This window comes from Musca domestica, unplaced genomic scaffold (assembly GCF_030504385.1).
Source record: "Musca domestica strain aabys unplaced genomic scaffold, Musca_domestica.polishedcontigs.V.1.1 6, whole genome shotgun sequence".
Classification (NCBI taxonomy): Eukaryota; Metazoa; Arthropoda; class Insecta; order Diptera; family Muscidae; genus Musca; species Musca domestica.
This window is the reverse complement of record NW_026712363.1, coordinates 19600119-19621699: the sequence shown is the minus strand read 5'-3', so window position 1 is coordinate 19621699 and position 21581 is coordinate 19600119.

Below are 21581 nucleotides of genomic sequence, written 5' to 3'. Positions count from 1 at the left end.
AAAATTTTGCACAGATTTCTCTTTTGTCTACAGGCAGGTCAAGTTCGAAGATGGGCTATAAAGGTCCACGTTATCGTATAGCCCCCATATAACGGTACCCCCCAATATTCGGTATTTTGATGATTTTACCCACATTTTTCAACGGAATTGTATGAAAATCCACACAAGGAGTTCCATGTGGGTGCTTTGCACTTCGGATGATAATTATCTATATAGGTCGACGATATCGTATAGCCCCCATATAACGGTACCCCCACTGTATTCGGTATTTTGATGATTTTAGCCACATTTTCTAATGTAATGGTCTGAAAATCCACACAAGGAGTTCCTTGTGAGTACTTTATCCCATGAAAGAGAATTATCTATATAGGTTCACGATATCGAATAGCCCCCCATATAATGGTTTGATGATTTTGGCCACATGTTTCAATTGAATTGTCTTAAATTCCACACAAGGAGTTCCTTATTAGTATTTCACCACCTGCAAAAGAATTGTCTATATAGGTCAACAATATCGTATACCCCCCATATAACGGTACCCCCGATATTCTGTATTTTGATGATTTTAGACATATTTTCAACGAAATTGTCTGATAATCCACACAAGGAGCTCCTTCTGGGTACTTTATATAGGTTAACGATATCGTATATCCCCCATATAACGGTACGCCCGATATTCGCTATTTTGATGATTTTAGCCATACAAGTACTTTACCCCCAGACATAGTTTCGTCTATATAGGTCCACAATATCGTATATGCCCCCATATATCGGCACCTTCCGATATTAGGTACTTTAAAGATTTTAACAGAATTTTCAATGGATTTTATTTTTTTGAAAATTTTCTAACTCGTTTCAAATAGTGGAGGGTATTCAAAGTTCGACCCGGACTCACTGTTTTTTTGCTTGTTAAATTTTATTGCATGAAAGCATCAAATGTCGGAAATAGCATCAAACTTTAGAATAAGATTAGTTTTGTTTGAATTGGTCACTTTGGCACGAATTATGGCCTTCAAATGAAACCGTCACACGCTGCCCGAATGTTGCTCTGCGGTATTTTGGCCCATTCCCCTTTGACATTTTTTTTTTATTTTTTGATATTTTTTAGTGCCAAACTTGTTTTCTAAAATACACCAGCCACAATAGTCCAACGGATTGGTATCCGGAGATTTTGGTGGCCATTTTTCGCTGAAAATGAAATCCACACAAGGATCCTCATTTTGTAACCACTCCTGGGTGGCGCGTGCTAAGTGCGATGGTGCTGAGTCCTGTTGGAATGTTCAAGGTCTGCGGCCAAAATGTTTGCGTGCCCAAGGCTTTAATACGTCCTCCAGAATATTTTCGCAATAATATTCGGCATTTATTCTGATGCCACGGTCGATTAAAATGAGCTGAGAGCGATCATCGGCTGTTATGGCGACCCAAACCCATGTTTTCTCATCGGAGAAAGCCAAATTCGGCAGTTCACCACTTTCGGCCAAGCAAAGCAACTTTTAGCTCTTTTGAGTCTATTTTCTTTCGGTTGCAGTGTAAGTTCTTACACTTTTTAAAATTTCAATGGCCTTACCCCGAGCTCATTTCTCAGTATTTGCCGAATGGAATATTGTGATATGTTCAGCTCTCAAGCTTTCGATCAAGTCGCTTCTTTACTTCTCGAACCATTTCTGCTGATGTTGCTGTTTTCTTCCGCCCACTTCCTTGACGTCGGGCTACGCTACCAGTTTCACGGTAACTAACGATGGTACGAGACATAAACATTTTTTTCACATTTAAATGCTGGAGTGCTCTAACGATAGCTAGTTGTGGTTTTCCAGCCAAATATAAAGAAATCACACTATCACGCTTGAATTTCATCACGAATAATTTTTTTCTGGAAAATTCTCAAAAATTGTTCTTGTACGCTTGCAAACACTATATTGAGCTGCCACTGGAATAATTTTAACAGTTGTCGGCCGAGTGGCTTAGAACTGACAGCAGTCTGAAATTGTTTGCAGTTTTTCCATCTCACCCTGAATATGTTTCCTCCGATTTGGTGTGTAAGTCCCTGACATTCGTAATATGCACTCCACAAGAATGTTATTTGGTGCCACGTATAAGATACAGCCCAGAAATACCTCTGCCAAATTTTATCAAGATCGGTTCAGATTTTTATGTACCGTCGATATTATTCAATCTAAAGGTTGTTGTCCACCATGTATGTAATATCAAACCAAAGTGGGCAAATTTTTTTCTTATTCAACCGAATGTGTTCACTTGGTGAAACTCGGTCCGGTTTATCTATTGCTCCAATAAATATTTTTATACCCTACACCATATAATGGAGGGTATATTAAGTTTGTCATTCCGTTTGCAACACCCCGAAATATACATTTTTGACCCCATGAAGTATATATATTCTTCATCAGTATAAAATTCTATGTCTCTTTAGCGATGTCCATCCGTCTGTGGAAATCACTCTAGCTTCCGAACGAATTGAAGTAGATTGATAAAATTTTACTCAAATGTATACTATGCCTGCAGGACTTTTTGAAAATATTGAAAATAGCTCCCATATAACGGTACCTTCCGATCTTTGGTATTTTGATTATTTTTTCGACAGTATACATCGGAATTGTTTCAAATTTGGTATACGAAGTTTGAAATGAATGCTACAGCCTATGACAGAAAATTGTCTGTGCAGGTCTACGTCCTCGTATAGCCCCAATATAACGGTACCCCCCGATATTTGGTTCTTTGTTGATTTTACCTACATTATTCACCGGAATCGTTGCAAATTTGGTATTTGAAGTAACGGTATTTGGTATTTGAAGTAACGTAACGGATACTAAAGCCTATGACAGAAAATTGTCTTTGCAGATTCACGTCTTCGTTTAGCCGCCATATAACTGTACCTTCCAATATTTAGTACTTTGTTGATTTTAGCGACATTATTCACCGGAATTGTTTGTATTATATATTTAAATTTGGTATTTGTAGTTTGTAATAGATACTACGGCTTAAGACAGAAAATGGGCCATCTAGGTCCACATCTTCGTATAGCCCCCATATAACGGTCCTCCCGATATTCGGTATTTTGATGATTTTAGCGACATTATTTACGAGAATTATTTCACATTTTGTATTTGAAGTTCGTAATGGATACTACAGCCTATGCGAGAAAATTGTCTGTGCAAGTCCACATTTTATAACCCCAATGGTACCTCCCTATATTCGGTATTTTTTTAAGATTTTTAAATCCGACTTCTATTTTATTGTGCAAATAACGACTAATATCAGCCCGAATGAAGTGAATTTCGGGACGTACGTAGTTTTTTGAATACGGAATGACAAATTTAGTATAACTTTCTTTCCGTTTTAGCCTTAAACGGAAAAAGTATTAGTAACGCGGTCGGGTTTTTTCATTAAGTTGCATTTGAATACATTCGATCAAGCCAAAAATTGGTAAGGAACAATCAATGAAATTTGAGGTGTGGCGATATCATAGTGCAAAAGCTATTTTCTTATGCTACTGTCGGAATTTATTAAATCATTCGAAGTTGACATAACTTGCAAAAAGGTTTTTCATTGACTGAACGAACTTCGCTATTACAAACTAAAAAATCTGTTAGGAAAACTTTCACATTCTACAGTCTCTAATAAACCCTGTCGTTCTAGACCTCCTGAAAATATTCTGTATAACTGATAATATGAACTTTGTCCGAGGTTCTTTATCCGAATTTAAATGGTAATAAAAAAAACTGAAAAAATAGTTTTTAATAACTGTGCGCTATTTAAACACACCTTACTGTTTTCCGATTTAATTGTAAAAACCCATAGGAACAACTTTGGCATAACAGAAAAAATGCCAACAAAATCAACAAAAAAAAAAAAAAAAAAAAAAAAAAAAAAAACATTTATAATAACAATAATAACCGAAAGAAATACTATAATAATGAAAATACCAGGGAATACTCATTCACTCACTTACAATGGGAAAAATTAACAAAAAAAAAAAAACAACAGCGCCATCAACAACAATGACAATGGGTGAATAACCAACAACAAAAACTGAACTATAATATAATTTTCATTTTGGCAAACGTTTATAATTAAGCTGTCAGATTATTTTGACATAACGAAACCGTAACCAAGCAAATATAACCACGACAAACCGTAAACAGCAACAATAGCAAAAACAACAACAGGACAATAACAACAATATTATCATTTGCCATTTGCAACAACCATTCTTTAGGGCATAGACTGTGACTGTGGCAAAAACTCGGCTTAACCCAAAACGAGGAAAAAAGGAGGTGTCGGTTTCCACCACCGCCTGTTTGCGAAAAAAACACAGGAAATAGGCAGACTTGCAGTCGCACGCACATAACCAAACTCATGTGAGCACTCACTCACACACACTCACCTACCGTGTTTAATTTTTTGTGGCATAGCGCTTGTCGAGTAATGCCAAAAAGGGTATTTAAATCGTATTTTAGAATTTTTCGGAAACACACAAAAACCCAACCTTTGCAAAAGGAGAATGAGTCCAAAACCAAAACGCCACAAAATATTTATGCGAAATGAAAACGGAAATGAAAGGGTGCTATAATTGTCGCTTCTGTAGTCTATGGTGGAGGTACGTTCATACATATCATTGGGTTACTTATTATAACAAGTTACAGTGGGAGATATTTGTATATGGTCAGGGCTATATAAAGACCTACATAAAGTTTGGCCTAAGAATGCGAAATTCTTTTGGAGCTTTGATCAGCAAACCCAGAGCTATCATATCTACTTAGAATTTTCAACAGCTAATTCAAAAAAAGCGCTAAACCTGTCGAAAAGTAAAAACGGTTTTTTCTGAGGCGTCAAAATAGGGGGTCGCGCGTGAGCTGAACATATCGCTATATTCCATTGGGCGAATATTGAAAAATGAGCTTGCTTCGCTTGGCCGAAAGTGGTGAACTTCTGAATTTAATTTGCTCCGTTGAGAAAACATCGTTGTCCAGCAGTTTGTAAACAAACAAAATGATCGTGTTTACTTGCCAAAGAGGTCAGCTAAAATTTTGCACTTTCGGTTGACCACCAGAACTGAAGCGACGGCCATGGTGAGGGTGTGGGATGCCATAACAGCCGATAGTCGCTCTCTGCTCGTATAAATCGACCGTGGCGTCAGAATAAATGCCAAATATTATCGCGAAAATATTCTGAAGGGTGTATTAAAGCCTTGGTCATGCATTTTGGCCGCAGACCTTAGGCATTCCAACAGGACTCACCACCATCGCACTCAGCACGCGCCACCCAAGAATGGTTACAAAACGAGGTTCCTCGCTTCATTTCCAGCGCACAATGAATACCAAAATCTCCGAACACCAATCCGTTGGACTATTGTGTCTGGAGTATTTTGGAAAGCGAGGATGGCACTAAAAAATACTAAAGTACAAGCAAGAGCTTCGCCGAGAATGGGCCAAAATACCGCAGAGCAACATTCAGGCAACGTATGACGGTTTCATTGGCCGTTTGAAGGCCATAATTCGAGCCAAAGGTGATCAATTCGAACAAATCTAAACTTATTCTAAAATTTGATGCTATTTCCGACATTTTTTGCTTTCATTCAATAAAATTAAAAAAAAAAAAAAAAATAAAAATTATGGTGTTTGACTTTGTTGCAGTTTTTTTTATCTCACTCTGTATATCATATTTATTTAGGACCGATACGTAATAGACAGTATTGGCCCATTCTTTTGGAAACTACTCCATACAGGGTCAATAATTTGAATAATCGTCACACAGATGTCAGAATATATTTAAATAATCGAACATTGGCTGAGGGTATACGATCTCCGAAATCGATCTAAGTTTGACAATATTGTTCCGATGTACCTAGTTTGCATCAAAGTGGATACTCCCCTTGCCTTAAATCGACTCCAAATTTCCTGAAACGGATTTATACCCTCAGTAGGCATATGCCTGAGGCAAAAAGTTCATTGTTGGTATGACCTACCTCTCATAACTTCCCAATATAAACATTTATTTGTTTCTAGTACCTCTACTAAATATGCATACGGTGTAGGGTATCTATAGTCAGCCCAATCCGACTTTTGACCCGCTTTACTGGTTTTAATATACATGAACTCCTTGCGTTTAGATAAGATTTAGAATGGTGTATTCTATGACCTATAGTATAAATTTATGAAAGATTATTTTGTAGAATACTTTGACTTGCTACGATCCTTTTTAAGACAGTTTCTAACCATATTTGAAAAGAACCACGCTTTTTAATAGCTCGACGTTTTAAATGTTCGACCAAACTTATCCCCGTATTGTTATCCCTAATATTGCCGAAAAATGGCCTCTTCATGGCCCCCACCCTCTGTACGTGCCAGCCTTCATAGTAATATTGAAGTTTATAAAATATCTCCCACTGTGCCAACGGCTTAAACCAAAAAAGTGTCTTACCATATGCCTTCGTTTACTCGCTCGACACAGAGTATTTGCCCTACAGCGGGGGTAACACCCCTCATATTCACTTAATAATATATCAAATATATATGTGTGTGTAAATTCTCGTGAGTATGTTTGTGTGTATTAATAATAGTAATTGTTGTGATTTTTTCGGTTTGATAATGGTCTTCTACGGTGGTTTATGTTATAATTTTCCCAACTACGATTCCGGAGGTCTCTTTTCTAGTTATTTTGCAAAGGGTTGCAAAAAAGAATTTGGTTATTTTCTGTAACAGATTAATTTCTTGCTTTTTGTGTACTCCTGGGGTATATACGCTATTGCTAGTTGGGTGGAAATGCCTTGCAAAGGGATTGTTAATAGGAGCGATTGAAATTTCGAAGGTAACAAATTGGAAAAGCCGCATATCTGTAACTATTGATTTTGAAAATTAATCCCTTGGAGTGGGCGTGGAAAATGCAAATACTTATTGTTTAATGAAAAAATAGTTTGGTAAATCTCTTAACAGTATTTCAATTTTATTTCGGAGATTATTTTTCAAAATTCTCACAGTGATTACTTAAAAAGTAATGTTGTCGAATAAATATGCAACTGTAAAAAATATTAACCATGGAATAAGTTGTAAGTAGTTATTGTGGGTTCTTTTGTATACGTAGTTAAGATCGGAAAACAATGGGTGGGATAACAAGTAAAAAAGCAGTAAGCTCGCCCGGGCGATTAACAAATTTGAAAATTAAAAAAAAAAAAATAAAATAAATAAATTAATAAAAAAACTTCGTTAAAATCTAAATATAGGGAGCTATCGTTATTTTGGGTTGTATTGGATCCACGATGAAGTGGACCGGTAAAAGCAATTTTTTATCGGCCATTACAATATTCAATTACGAAACTTTAAAAAATTTCGATGAATAACGTAGCTAAAATCACCAAATTACCGAATACTGGGAAGTACCGATATTTAGGTGCTATACGAAGAGCAGGACCTGCATAGACAATTTTCAGTCATAGGCTGTAATATCCGTTACGAACTTCAAATACCATACGAATATAGGGAGGTGCCGTTAGAGGGGGCTATACGTAGGCGAGGATATGCACAGAAAACTTCAAATACCAAATTTGAAACATTTCCGGCGAACAAAGTCGCTTAAATCACCAAAATGCCGAAAATAGAGAGGAACCTTTATATATGGGTCTATACCAAAACGTGGACCTTCATGGCCCATTTGCAATTCCAAAAGTCCTGCAGACATGATATACGGCCAATGAAATTGTCACACGCTAGCCGAATGTTGCTCTGCGGTATTTTGGCCCATTCCCGGTGAAGCGCTTGCTCGAGGTGATCGACACTTTGGTATTTTTTAGTGCCAACCTTGCTTTCCAAAATACTCCAGACACAATAGTCCAACGGATTGGTATCCGGAGATTTTGGTGGGCATAGTGCGCTGGAAATAAAACGAGGAACCTTTTGTAACCATTCTTGGGTGGCGCGTACTGAGTCCTGTTGAAATGTCCAACGTCTACGGCCAAGGCCCACACCATCACCATGGCCGGCGTTTGAGTTCCGATGGCCAACAGAAGGTGCGTATTTTCAGCTGACCTCTTTGACAAGTAAACACGATCATTTCGTTTGTTTACAAACTGCTGGACAACGAATGTTTTCTCATCGGAGAAAACCAAATTAGGCAGTGCATCACTTTCGGCCAAGTGAAGCAATTCTTTAGCTCTTTTGAGTCTATTTTCTTTTTGATGCGGAATTTCAATGGCTTTACCCCGAGCTCATTTTTCAATATTTTTCAAATGGAATCTTGCGACATGTTCAGCTCACGGGCCATTTTTCGGCCACTAAGACGCGGGTTTCGATCAAGTCGTTTCTGCTGATATTGCTGTTTTCTTCCGTCCATTTCCTTGATATCGGGCTACGCTACCAATATCAGGGTAACGAGCGATGGTACGAGACACAAAAGATTTATTCACATTTAAGTGCTGGAGTGCTCTAACGATAGCCACTTGTGGTTTTCCAGCCAAATATAAAGAAATTACACTATCACGCTTGAATTCCATCACGAATAATTTTTTTTCTGAAAAATTCTCACCAAAATGCTTTTGTACGCTTGTAAACAATATAATGAGCTGTCACTGCAATAATTTTAACAGCTGTCGGACGAATGGCTCAGCAATGACAGCAGCCCAAAGTTTGTTGGAGTTTTTTTTAATCTTTGTGGTGCCTAAAATGTATATTTCGAGGTGTTACAAACGGAATGACAAAATTAATATACCCTCCATACAACCGTTTGTTTGGCCCAAGGACGAACCCTATTGAAATTGGAGATAATCGGTAAAAATTTAGATATAGCTCCGATATATATCTTCGTCCGATTTGCTTTTTGTTGTTCACCAAACGTGTAATATCAGCCCGAAGAGTATGAAATTTTTTGCACATACAACCAAATCAGGCCTGAAAATAAGTATGCCAAATTTGATCGAAATCGGCTCAGATATAGCTATAGCTCCAATATATATTGTTCATCCGATTTGTTTTTTTAGGCCTCCGCAGCCGTATATGCACTCTGTAATAACAATATTTGGGGAAATATATCAAATGCAGCTCAGAAATACCTTTGCTAAATTGTATCGAGATCGGTTCAGATTTGGATATAGCTCCCATGTATATGAAATGGGTAATATAAGTCCGAATTTAAAATATACAACTGCTTCGGCATATTTAGTCCTTTGAACTTTAAATTATAATTATAATCATATCGTGTATGATTGAATTCTCCCATAAAAACTTTTAATTGTTATGTGGAGCTCTACTGAATTAGCAAAGTGGTGTAGAGTATCATAAAGTCGGCATCGCCCGACTTTAAGACTTTCGTTACTGGTTTTAATTTTGCAGATTCCTCAAAATTCCTACATTCAAGGTATATAGTGTCTTCGACAATATCACGATAACAGCATGTGGAATATTTGTGTCGAAAATGTTATCCCATAATCGAAAGGGGTGTTTTTGGTCCTTTTTTGAAAAAATGGTAAAAAATATTCTATTAATATGCTTACTATCGAATTCCATACATATTTTATATACATGTGTTGATAAAATGGGGATTTGGCAAAGAAATTCGAATTCTGAATTACTCTTGTGCAATATCCATTGGTGGCTATATCTATGTGACATACGTAATGAAAACTTTATTTTTTAGTTTCAGAGGCTGCCGCAAAATCCACCGCTTCGTTGAAGATCCATTTATATTTTAGCATGCCTTTAAAATGTCATCTCCCCAATTAGCGAAATCCCTTTCTCACAACTCTCCAACTAGGGTTAGTTTGCCATTGGGCCTTCTGGCATTTGTTTAATATTTGGGCATTGTTTTTCGTTTTATGTCTTTTTTACATCCCTTTTATAATACAATATCGAAATTTATGAATGGCAAAGCGGAGGCAAAAAAAAAAAAAAAAATGGAAACGTTAGAAAACATGCCTGATAAGCGTAACTTCATTTTCTGTTCATTTTCAATTCTCTGTGGGGCATTGGACGCAAATTGAAAAAAAAGGAATCGGTTAAACGGCGAAAAAGGCACAACATAAAACGGGTTGCAATAAAAAATATTGCATCCGCAAAAAGCGAAAAACAATATAGAAACACAACACAATCTGTTCAGTTTCATTACTTTACACATCTACAGTGAAATATTTCACAGGTTTTCAATTTGACAATGAATCAATGCTTTGTTATAAATATAATATGGGATGTCCTGATGTTTTTTTGAATGACAATTCAATTGTCAACATTAGGATTTTTTTTTTTTTTGGTAACAATAGCAATAAAGATAAATATCCAAAAGTTTTATCAAATAATGTTCTTATAATTGGATGGGGGAGCAATGGGACTGGATAATTTTAAGTTTGGTGTTAAGACATGAAGTTTTTTATATCCATAAAATCGCTCGATTATAAGAAGCATAATATAACCACTTTTTCCCATTCTATATCGGCCCGGCTGAACTTAAAATTGGTTTTATTTTTTTTTTTTTATATTTTAACCGAAACGACCTTTGGCTCCTTTAGATACCACCTTTGTGTTCAGTTTATTTTTACTAAGATAAAAATCACAATAAAAAAAGACCACTTCAAATTTATTATTAAATGTACGAAACTAAGTGAACAACAAAACAGTTCTAACCCAGTTCTTACTTTTGTTTTGAACCTGGTTGCTAATTTCGTGAAATATAAGAAAATTGGGTGTACAGGGGAGTGTAAAAATCTAAAAAAACTTCGTTATTTTAATGCAAATTTCATACGATAAATATACATATGTCTTAACAAAAGAAATGGGGAATTGTTATATTTATCTAATTTTGTTAGAGTGGGGGATAGGCTTATAACCCTCCCCCGCAAAGGGTCAACATTTTGATCGATTAAACTTTTATAAAATGTGATGTAAGAGTCGGATTGCCTTCACATTACACACATCAAACTATTTTTAACCATTATCTGGTATGAAGATAGGATATATCGGTCCACTTCTTCTGGTACCTCCACCGCAAGAGGAACATTTTGAATAACCATGAAGCTCAAAAAAACGCGAAATTATCATCAGATTACATTCAAACTTCTTACATCTCAATATTTCAACCAACACAAGATTTGTTTTTAGGATGGTAGATATCGGCCCATTTTTTCTGGTACCTCCCCCATATAGGGTTCAAAATTTTGGAAAACAAAACGCTTAAACCAAGCGAAATAACAATCCAATTCTATTCAAATTTCACAAATATAAACCCTTTTCTAAACAAGATCTGTTGTGAAGATGTTATATACCTGCGAACACAAAGGGTCAAAACAAGTCAGTGATTCTTTACAACTAGCTATATCTAAATATTTCTATCAATCTGAGAATGTGGAATTTATCGGAATTTATGATTTCGTATAAAATCGGATAAAAATGTTCGATTTTCTTGTAATTTTTGCCCATACCAGTATTTATACCCTGCACCACATAGTGTAAGGGTATTATGTCTTTGTGCATTTGTTTGTAGCATGGAGAAGGAAGCTAGATAGACCCATAGTTACTTTTGAGGATCTCCATAGAATCACTTTCTGAGTTGATTTATGCATGTCAGTCCGTCTGTCCGTCCGTCCGTCCGTCCGTCTGTCCATGTATTCTTGTGAACAAAATGCAGGTCGCATTTATTATCCGATGGAGGATGGAAAATTTAGATATAGCTCCCATATATATCTTCGTCCGATTTGCCTTTTATTGTGCACCAAACGGGTAATATCAGCCCGAATAGTATGGAATTTTGCACATACAACCAAATCAGGTCTGAAAATAAATATGTCAAATTTGATCGAAATCGGTTCAGATATAGCTATAGCTCCCATATATACTGTTCATCCGATTTGTTATATTTGTTACCCACAGCCGTAATATGCACTCCCTAACAACGATATTCAGGGAAATATATCAAATACAGCTCAGAAATATCTTTGCCAAATTTTATCGAGATCGGTTCAGATTTGGATATAGCTCCCATACATATCTTTATCCGATTTCAAATTAATTGTGCACCAAATGGGCAATACAAGTCAGAATTTAAAAGATACAAATGCTTCGGCATATTTAGTTCTTTTAACTTTAAATTATAATTATAATCATAGCGTGTATGATTGAATTCTCCCATAAAAACTTTTAATTGTTATGAGCACTTCTACTAAATTAGCAAAGTGGTGTAGGGTATATAAAGTCGGCCCCGCCCGACTTTAAGACTTTCTTTACTGGTTTTATCTGTATTAGATGAAGTATGAAAATGAAATGTTTCGTGTCGACTTTATTTGGTACCTAGCACACATTTTAACATTTTCTAAAAAGTGAAGGAAGTAACCAATATTGTAACTAATATAGACCATACCTGGTTCCTTCGGAATTTACTCTATAGAGGGTCAATAATTTGAATAATCAGAACAAAATTCCTAATATATTCACATAATAGAATATTGGCTGTCGACAAAACCGACTGATACTTTTTAGCTTGTTACATAATGCAATCAAATTCAGATTGCTGTCATTTCCAAGCCACTCGTCCGATAGCTGTTAAAATTATTCCAGCGACAGTGCATACAAACGCATTTTTGTGAGAATTTTCCGGAAAAAAAGTTATTCGTGATGGAATTCAAGCGCTGTGGTGTGATTTCTTTATATTTGTTTAGAAAACCGCATGTGGCTATCGATAAAGCACTCCAGCATTTAAATGTGAATAAATCTTTTGTATCTCATACCACCGCTCGTTACCGTGATACTGGTAGCGTAGCCCGATGTCAAGGAAGTGGGCGGAAGAAGACAGCAACATCAGCAGAAATGGTTCAAAAAGTAAAGAAGCGACTTGATCGAAACCCGCGTCGCAGTGGCCGAAAAATGGCCCCTGAGCTGAACATATCGCAATATTCCATTCGGCAAATATTGAAAAATGAGCTCCAGAGAGTGCAAGAACTTAAATCGCAACAGAAAGAAAATAGACTCAAAAGAGCTAAAGAGTTGCTTCGTTTGGCCTAAAGTGGTGAACTACCGAATTTGGTTTTCTTCGATGAGAAAACATTCGTTGTCCAGCAAGCGCCGGTCGTGACGATTGTGTGGGCCGCCATTAAAGCCGATGGTCGCTCTCCGCCTTTATTATGCCGAATATTATAGCGAAAATATTCTGGAGGATGTATTAAAGCCTTGGGCACGCAAACATTTTGATCGCAGACCTTGGACAATCCAACAGGACTCAGGACCATCGCACTCAGCGCGCGCCACCCAAGAATAGTAACAAAATGAGACTCCTTGTTTCATTTCCAGCGCACAATGGCCACCAAAATCTCCGGATACTAATCTGTTGGACTATTGTGACTGGAGTATTTTGGAGAGATAAGTTGGCACAAAAAAATACTAAAGTGTCGATCACCTCAAGCAAGCGCTTCGCCAGGAATGGACCAAAATTCCGCTGGGCAAAATTAGGGCAGCGTGTGACGGTTCCATTAGCCTTTTAAAGGGCATAAATCGTGCCAAAGGTGTCAATTCGAACAAATCTAAACTTATTCTAAAATTTGATGACATTTCCGACATTTTTTGCTTTGATTCAATAAAATTAAAAAATAAAATGTAAAAATTTTGGCGTTTGACTTTGTTGCAGTTTTTTTAGCTCACCCCGTATTTTCATAAGTTCTCTTTTACACGATTTTATGAATGTATGTGTATGGGTATAAGGTCCTCCGAAAGATTTAATACTTTTTATTTGCAAAGAAGTTTGTAGTTGTATTTTTTTTAATCTCTTAAGAGACTGAATATCTTTGACAATATTTTAAGGAATAAATGAAATTTGCGCCCTTTTTAGACCATGGGAAGATTTTTCCTTTCATTCTCATATATTATTTTCCCATGTTATTTTTTGCTTAGAATTATCCACTGCAGCTCATTTCTCAACACCTATTTCATTGAAATATGTCCAAGTCTTATAATTTGCTAAACTCATCATAAGCGCAAATTTTTTAAGAAGCCAATTAAAAAGTTCTTGTTAAATAATTATAATAATTTTCCATTGGCTTAGCTGAAATTCTTTGGAAACGACGACAAAAAGACCATAGAAAAATGTTAAATACAAATCAGCCTTTAAAATATTCCAAAAACAACAACAGCAGTAAAAACATAATGTTTAGTCTTTGTTGTTATTGTTTCATCCTGTATTAGTAGTTTTTTTTTTGTGCAGTACTCTGTCTCTGACAGAGGAAGAAAAAAAATTGTTGCTAAACAATGATTATTGCAGCATGACGACTGCGACTACGACTGTCGACAAATCTAGTTTGCTGCAATATTTGAACTTTTTTCGCTGACGCAGAGTTTTTCTCAATTTCCACTTTTTTTGTTTTTCTTAAATTGCCAGCCACATTTGCGATGCTTTGTCGAACACCGTCGTCATCACAATCGTCTGTGGAAATATCAAAAACAACAACGTAGAAAAAAAAAAAAACAATATGTTGAATTGTTATGGTGTTTTTGTTTTTCCTTTCCTTTCATAGTTTTTTTTTCTTCATAATGCAAAAAATTCTAAGCTTTTGAGGAGAGAAAAAAACTAAACTTTAACATTTCTTTGGCCATAATTATAAAATGGTATTTAAAGTGGTTTTTCATTAGTCGAGAAAAACACCCTTTACTTCCATCACATTCTATGGAGAATAGTACGCTACATGAGTGGGGAAGGTTAGGTTAGAAAGGTTAACTTTGTGACATTAAATTAAGTACACAGAAAATACCAAAAAAATATAAATCTATACAATTTAGAACTTTAAAAATTCTGCCCCACTAAAAATTGAAATAAAATTCAAAAATATCAGTCGCTTTTGTCGACAGCCAATGTTCGATTATACAAATATATTTTGACTTCTGTTATGAATATTCAAATTGTTGACCCCCTATGGAGTAAGATCCGAAGGAATGGGCCAACATTGTCCATATGGAATGTGTTCCGAAGAAATGGGCCAATATTGTCCATTTCGTATCGGACCTAAATAGCTATGATATAAATATTGCGACGTACCAAGTTTGGACCATATTAGTTACTTCCTTCACTACATATGAGATATGTTAAAATGTGGGTGAGGTACCAGATACAGTGGACTGAAGTATTTCCTTTTCAAACATTCATCTAATACAGATAAAACAAGTTAAAAAGCAGTAAGTTCGGCCGGGCCGAACTTTGAACACCCTCCACCATTTGCAACGAATTTGGAAATTTTCAAAATATAAAATCCTTAAAAAAATCTATTAAAATGTTAAAAATACCTCATATAGTCCTTATATTGCAGTCTATACGACGTGGACCTACATAGACATTGTTCGTCATAAGCCTTAACCATATTCAAATTCGAAACTTGAAATAAACGGTGAATAATGTAGCTAAAATCATCAAAATATCGTATATAGGGAGGTACCGTTATATCGGGGCTGTGGGAAGATCTGGACCAGCATACACAATTTTCTGTCATAGGCTGTAGCATCCATGAAGAACTTCAAATGCGACATCTCAAACAATTTCGGTGGGTATTGTACCTAAACTCGTCAAAATACCGAACATAGGGAGGTACTGATGTATGGGGACTATACGAAGACCTGGACCTTGCATAGACAATTTTTTGTCACAGACTGTAGTTCCCATTACGAACTCTAAATACGTAATTCCGGTGAATAATGACGATAAATTAATCAAAATACCGAATATAGGGAGGTACCGTTATATGGGAGCTATACGAAGACACATACCCGCACAGACAATTTTCTGTCATAGGCTGTAGTATTCATTACGAACCTCAAATACCAAATTTGAAACAATTCCGGTGAATAATGTCGCTAAAATCATCAAAATAACGAGTATTGGGAGGTACCGTCATATGGGGGCTATGCGAAGACGTGGACCTGCACAGACAATTTTCTGTCCTAGGCTGTAGTATCCATTTCGAACTTCAAGTACCAAATTTGAAACAATTCCGGTGAACAATGTCGCTAAAACCATCAAAATTCCGAATATCGGGAGGTACCATAATATGGGGATATATGAAAACGTGGACCTACATGGCCCATTTAGGAACTTAACAAGCCTACTGGAAAAATAAATATGTGCGCAAAATTTAAGCCTTCTATCTCAATTCGTTCGAAAGATAGCGTGATTACAACAGAAAGACAGCGGAAATCGCTAAATCGAGTTAGAATTTTACGCTGATCAAGAATATATTTTCTTAGTTGGGTCTGACATGAGTATTTCGAGGAGTTACAAGCGGTATAATAAAGTTAATATACTCACCATAGTATGGTTGAGGGTATAAAACAAACAAAGGCTGTGGTCGTGAGTGCTGAAAGGCCCCCTATGTCCAAATCCACTGTGGAAGATCCATAGGTTTTTGACCGGGGAATTTCTGAATATTTATGCACTCCGCCGTGTTGTTAGGTATTCAAAACAATTCCATATGGAGGTTGTGGTCCATTTTACAGATAAAAATAAGTCAATGGTCTTCCAAAATTCTAGACTTCTTCCCTGTACTAAATTCTCTTCTCATTAAAAATTCCGTGTCGATTGGTTTAATTGTGACCTGTGGAAATTTTCATATTTTTTACATAAAAATTATGAAATATTTTAACCCCTAAATATTGTCCGATTATCATTCGAACTGGTTAGCTTCCGTCCAGCCCTAAACTCTAACTCCATGCAAATTTCCTCGTCGATTGGTTCATATTTGTGGCCTATAGAGCAACTGCAAAATCAGAAAAATTGTGCGATCATTTCCAATAACAATATGGTTCTATTCTGACCCTAACCCCACCTCCCTTTTCAATTTTGTGAGAATCAGGCCAAAATTGCGACATGTAGCGTGATTACAAATTAATTTGGACAAACGGACGGACGGACATACATTGATAGATCGACTCAGCTCGACGAGATAGGAAGATCCATACCATTTTTATACCCTACACCACATAGTGGTAAGGGTATTATGTCTTTGTGCATTTGTTTGTAACATGGAGAAGGAAACGAGATAGACCCATAGTTACTTTTGAGAACCTTCATAGAATCACTTTCTGAGTCGATTTATGCATGTCAGTCCGTCTGTCCATGTATTCTTGTGAACAAAATGCAGGTCGCATATATTATCCGATTGAAGTGAAATTTTCCAAACAATATTTTTTTGGCCCAAGGACGAACCCTATTGAAATTGGTGAGAATCGGATCAAATTTAGATATAGCTCCCATATATATCTTCATCCGATTTCGGGTTAAATGTGCACCAAATGTCCACTATCAGTCCAAATTACCTAAATTTTGGCACACCCAACCGAGTTCGGCCTAGAAGCAAGTATATCAAATTTGGAGAAAATCGGTTCAGATATAGCTATAGCTCCCATATATATCTTTCATCCGATTTGATCTTTAAGTTCCTCACATTCCTACTATGCACTCCACAACCGTGATATTTGGTACCAGGTATTAGATGGAGCACAGAAATAGCTGTTTTAAATTTTATCGAAATCGGTTCAGATTTGGATATAGCTCCCATATATATCTTCATCCAATTTCGGTATAATTGACCACCAAATGGCCAATATCAGCCCAAATTGCCCGAATTTTGGCACATGTGACTGAGATTAGCCTTAAAGCAAATACAACAAATTTGGAGAAAATCGGTTCAGAAACAGCTATAGCTCCCATATATATGTTTTATCCGATTTGGTGTTTAAGCCTCTCACATTCGTAATATGCACTCCACAAGAATGATATTTGGTACCAGATATAAGATACAGCCCAGAAATAGCTGTTTGTAATTTTATCGAAATCGGTTCAGATTTGGATATAGCTCCCATATATATCTTCATCCGATTTCGGGTTAATTGTGCACCAAATGGCCGATATAAGTCCAAATGGACTAAATTTTAGTACATCGGACCAAATTCAGCCTAGAAGCAAGTATATCAAATTTAGTGAAGATCGGTTCAGATATAGATATAGCAACCATATATATATTTCATCCGATTTAGTGTTTTAGTCACTTACATTCGTAATATTCACTCCGCAACAGTGATATTTGGTACCAGGTATTAGATGGAGCACAGGAATAGCTGTTTTAAATTTTATCGAAATCGGTTCAGATTTGGATATGGCTCCCATATATATCTTCATCCGATTTCGGGTTAAATGTGCACTAAATGGTCAATATCAGCCCAAATCACATGAATTTTCGTACATAAGACCGAATTCAGTCTAGAAGCTAATACGTCAAATTTGGAGAAACCCGGTTCAGAGATAGCTATAGTTCGTAAAATGCACGATAGAATTAGATAGATTTTGATTTTGTACCAAATATCTCATAGAGCTCTGAAATGCCCTGTATAAACCTTTTTACGAGAGCTCTACTTAATATGCATAGTGGTGTAGGGTATCATATAGTCGGCCCCGCCCGACTTTTGAGCTTTCCTTACTGGTTATAACAGATCTTGTGTGGATGGAAATATTGAGATGTACCAAGTATGGAATCAGATGTTTTCGCGATTTATGAACTTCATGGATATTCAAAATGTTGACCCTTTATGGGGGAGGTACTAGAAGGGGTGCGCCGATTTTGTGTTATTGGAAATAATGGAATCTGTGATATATGAAGGACACCGGATTCTTATTTCGGATTTTATGTTCTTTTTGGTTATTCAAAATTTTGACCCTTTGTGTGGGAGGTACCAGAAGGAATGATCCGATCTCTATCATATTTATAACACATCTAGTATTGATGGAATTGTTGAGGTGTGCCAAGTCTGAATGAAGTGGGATGTTAATTTCGCTTTATATGAGCCTCACGGATATTCAAAATTTGACCCTTTGTGATGGAGGTACCACAAGGAGTGGACCGATATACTTCACACCAGACCTTGGGTTAGTAATAGTATTGTAGTGTGTGTAATTTGACGACATTCGGAATCTTACACCACATTTTATAAGAGATATAATCATTCAAAATGTTGACCCTTTGTTGGGGAGATACTCGATGGAGTTTTTTACACCCGAACTAGCACGGATGAAAATATTAGGATTTGCAAAGGTGGACCAAAAAAGTAGGTTGATAAAATTTTACTCAAATGTATATTATGTGTGCAGGTCTTTTGGTATTGAAAATGGGCCATGTAGGTTCATGATTTGCATAGCCCCAATGTTGTCGGTCTTTTGATGGTTTTAGCGACATTATTCACCAAAATTGTTTCAATTTTTTTTATTTTAAGTTCGAAGTGGATGCTACAGCCTATGATAGAAAATTGTCCGTGCAGGTCCACGTTTTGTATAGCACTCATATAACGGCATCCCATATAACGGCACTTCCCGATATTCGGTATTTTAATGATTTTAGCGACATTATTCACGGGAATTGTTTCAAATTTAGTATTTGAAGTTCGTAATGGATACTTCAGCCTCAGACAGAAAATTGTCTGTGCAGGTCTACATATTCGTTTAGGCCCCATTTAACGGTACCTGCCGACATTTGGTGTTTGTATGATTTTAGCGACATTATTCACCGATTTTGTTTTCAAGTTTGGAATTTGGATACGTCATATAGAACCTAATATAACGGCTACATTCGGTAGATTTAAGATTTTAACAGAATTTTTAATGGATTTTTGTTTATTATTTATATATGTTTTTTGTTTTTTTTTTTTTTTTTTTTGAAAATTGCCAATCGGCCCGGCCGAACTTACAGTTTTTTTTTTACTTTTTTTGTTTTTTTTTTTTATTAAAAATGTCGAAGTGTCTGGGGAGATACCAGAAGGAGTGGACTGATAGTGCCCATTTTCGAACTCGGTCTATGTTTGATAAAAATGTTACGATGTACCAAGTTTGGACCAAATCGGATACTCTTTTCGAGAGTTATCGTGCGCACCAATCAGACAGGCGGACGTACGGACGGACATCGCTAGATCAACTCCAAATGTCCTGAAACGGATGTCCTCAAATCTTTTTTATCATAGTTATGTGAAGTACTAATTTCCTAAACACTGATATTAGACCATTTTAAATGTTTTTCATAACTCAATAGTGTCGATTTATTCTTGCCCAAATCTTTCGGTCAGATGTATAGCCTACTGCTCGGTCGACCTTAGTTCATTTTAATAATTACAACAGCAGAATAGTATGAAAACGACCAACTGCCAGGCACATATATTTTTCTCACACAATTAACAAAAGAGCACCTTCGCCATCACCGCTCATTGTGTGGTGCTGTTTTTCCATCGCTAGTACTTATTTTGCTTTGTCCGATTATTCCACAGACTTATTATCGCCTCGGAATGGGGTATTTCTTTCACTCGCTATCCACCAAAGTGCGAATGGTTTAGAACAGACTCATTGCCATCGAGTAAGTCTAGTTAGTGTTTATCGGTTAGTTAGCTCGTCCAGCTACAGCTGTAGGAAGAAACAGCAAAGTTAGCAAAACGCAAAATACCAAAGTAAAAACATTATTCCGAGCCTCTAGTCATCATAGAACAACAATTAAGAGCCCCTCTCGTAATTTTTCTTGCTATTTATGGCCGACAGAATGTTGGTTGGTTATTTACTGGTCTTAATAACCAGCGGTTTTAAATACGAACAGTTGGTTTAGGTAGCTTATTTTCAATTGCGAAAGAAAAGTTCCAAGGCTGAAGTGCAATACAAAAGTTCTGCTCTTCTCTTGTGGTTAGTTTGTACTTTAGAGTATGTTATTGTATAAAATTTATAGGATTAATAGGGGAGTGGGATTTTTATAATTTCGATATTAAAAAATTACAGAATTGATTTAGAATTTATTTTCAGCATAAAAAACAGTGTTGTAATACCCTATCCGTTCCTTTGATTGTTCGAATTTGAGAGCAGAAATTGGTTATGGAGTGCCTTAGGTTCAAGGTCGCAAAGTTGAACCATTTTTAACCAGAACGGCTCCTACTCCATCCATCAAACTTCACTGATTGTTAAAAAGCAGAGGAAAAAAGCTCTCTTCACAATATTAACAAGTAAAAAAAAAAATTAGTTCGGCTGGGCAGAAATTTAAGTACAATCCCCCTTTGGGTAAAAAAAAAAACACTTTGCTAATTAAGTAGAGCTCCGCATAACAATTAAACGTTTTTATGGGAAAATTCCATCATACACGTTATGATTATAATTATAATTTAAAGTTCAAAGGACTAAATATGCCGAAGCATTTGTATCTTTTAAATTCGGACTTGTATTGCCCATTTGGTGCAAAATTAATTTGAAATCTGAACCGATTTCGATAAAAATTGGCAAAGATATTTCTGAGCTGTATTTGATATATTTCCCTGAATATAGTTGTTACGGAGTGCATATTACGGCTGCGGAGGACAAAAATAACAAATCGGATGAACAATATATATGGGAGCTATAGCTATATCTGAACCGATCTTCACCAAATTTGACATACTACCTTCTAGACTCAATTCGGTCGTATGTGCCAAATTCCATTCTATTTGGACAAATATTAGACGTTTGGTGCACAATAAAAATTAAATCGGTCGAAGTTACATATGGGAGATATATCCAAATCTGAACCGATCTCGATAAAATTTAGCAAAGGTATTTCTGAGCTG